The sequence below is a fragment of the Rhagoletis pomonella genome, unplaced genomic scaffold (assembly GCF_013731165.1).
Source record: "Rhagoletis pomonella isolate Grant_MI unplaced genomic scaffold, Rhpom_1.0 Rhpom_scaffold_18795, whole genome shotgun sequence".
Lineage (NCBI taxonomy): Eukaryota > Metazoa > Arthropoda > Insecta > Diptera > Tephritidae > Rhagoletis > Rhagoletis pomonella.
In genome coordinates this window covers 1-2,483 of record NW_023477321.1, presented here as the reverse complement: position 1 = coordinate 2,483, position 2,483 = coordinate 1, and the positions used below count along the sequence as shown (strand labels likewise).

Here is a 2,483-nt window from a genome sequence, read left to right as displayed (position 1 = left end):
ATGGTTGCTTTTGCGGCCCAAAAGAATGAATATTAGAAAACATTTAAAAAAAGTCTAAGGTAATACAATTATATGCAACTAAAATTAATCACAATAATTTGCACTTATGACATAATGTGATAATCATGTGTAAAAACTCTTTTCAACTATTATTTTTCACAAAATAATTTTGCGGATCACTTTGCTCTGAGCGCTTGTGTTGTTTACCAAGAAAATGCAGCCCTGTTGGTTTTTATTTCTGTATCGCATCGCGATGAGTTTCCATTTCTTGGTAATTCGGTTTGTGAAATGGTAAACAAATTATTGAAATTTATTTATTTGATGTGTATAAGATTTCATTAATGCATTTTTTTGTATTTTCAGACTATTAATTACAAGCACAGCATCATCAACGGTGATTGCAAGAACTACTGCAATCCCTGCGGTTTTTCCTCTTGGTAAATGCGTTCTGGTCGTGACTAAAGCTGATGTCACATAAAACTTTTGCTTCGCTTTACGTGACAGATTCGCTTTGACAGATAAGATGAATTGTATGAAAATGCACAAAGCATGCCACATAAATCGTTGAAGCGGCAGCGCGAAGCGAAAAGATGGTCAACTCCCATCTTTTTGCGCGCTTTGACAATCAGCCGGTTTAATATTTATTTTGTTTCGTCCAAATTCGGGTTTTCATGCAGAAACATAAAACTTAATTACATTGCTGATAATTTTAAATCAAAATAATTAAAATCCACAGCAACTTTGATGAGTAAAAAAGCGGTACAACATTGTTTTCTTGGCGTTCATTGTGGCATACCTTTTGCGTCTGGCGCTTTGCTGGCAAAGTTATAAATGTCACGCAAAGCTACAAAGTTTTATCTGGCATCAGCTTAAGGGTGGTCTCCCAAATCGGCTGGGAATAAGGTTCGTCATTTTAAATTTTATATCTTTGTTCGTCGACATTATATGACATGTCATCATTGTAGGCTATTGTTGCAGAACATAACGCCGCAACCACTGCTGTGGTAAATATGTTCCAGCAGAGCTGCCCACCGCCGTCGGTGTAATGATTTCGATAGCTGAACAAACGCCATCTCCTGGGCATTCCCACAGCTTGCCGACACTAGCTATTATATGACGTGTGAATGCAACTGCAGCTTAATTTGGTTATTAACAGTACAATAGTACCATGTCATTGGCAAAAACACTAAGGGCTGCTGGCAAATATAGGTTGTAAAGTTTTTGGTATCGATGAACTTACTCGAAGAAGACGATGGCCGAAAACATATGATGAAACATCTTCTGGCATGCCTTTGACAATCGTTAAGTCAGACGGAGGCTTCACATACGATATTTCACACATGGCTGGAATTCGTTAGCGGACAGAACACACATTTAAAAAATATTTATCGTTCAGCAGAACGTGCATGCATATTCGATTCCGATTTTATGGGTCGATTACGGAGGACAACCGAACTTCAGTTGGTTGGCCAGTGGCTGAAATGGTATTACCGATGGCAACTAGCAACTGAAAGCTGGCAACTAAGTTGCTATATTGGCAAGTGCGTTTTTGTGGTTGCCGGGAATTTTTGATTGAGATACTTTATTGTACCACCTTGAACTTTATGAAACTTAATTATTGCTATTCATAATAAAAAACACTTTCATTTCAGTGGCGCTGTCCATCGGCAACCCAACTGAGGTTCCGTTCCCATCCATAATCGATCCATAAGTCATAATAGCACGAACTAATCAAGGCTATCATAGAATCCATCGTAGTCCGATTTTTCGTGAAATCTACGAAAATGCTATTAAGGTCGAATAGCTACGAACGCAGCGCTTGCTTTGAATACACACGTTCATAGCAGTTCAGATTCAGTGATCGCTTTTTCGTAGATTTTAAGAAAAATTGGACTACGATGGATTCCGCCACCAATATGTTTTCTCCTTTGACAAGATGTTTGAGAATCGCGGCAGCACAGCCGTATACCTACTCTTTGCTCTTACGCGCATATGCTAAATTTCTCGCACCTAGCTAAAGTGCTTGACAAAGGCAGAAGGCATATCTTCAACATTATAACTTAAAGTAAAAAAGTTTAAGGCATGCAATAAAAGAATCAACAGAACCAAAAAATGTCCTCAAAACTATTAAACATAAAAAATTGCACGAATAAAATTCATAATTTAAAATAAAATATCGCAATTGTTTTTTATATGTACATACATATTTACAAAGTGAATCTTAAAGCACCCACAGTAAGTCCTAAACATATAAATGACTAATAAGAAAAATAATAAATAACAGTAATATGAAAAAGTATGTCGAGAAATCTCTAAATAGTAGCGAAACTGTATCTCAATAATAACAAATAATTTTTAGCAAAAAATACAACCGATTTCAATGCGCATTTAGGTCGTTCTGGTTACGTAGATCCGACTGTCCTCCCTTTTTTTAAATCGTTAAAAAAAAAAATTAATCACCCTCATTGCGAGAGTCGTGTCGA

At 36.6% G+C, this 2,483-nt stretch overlaps 1 long non-coding RNA gene across 1 annotated transcript; it reads left to right on the top strand.

The window, feature by feature from the left end:
• Positions 1-868: 868 nt before the first annotated feature.
• LOC118732327 lies at positions 869-1,357 on the top strand. The gene is made up of 2 exons (XR_004992121.1): positions 869-903; positions 966-1,357. It is a non-coding gene; the product is annotated as an uncharacterized LOC118732327 (long non-coding RNA).
• Positions 1,358-2,483: the final 1,126 nt, after the last annotated feature.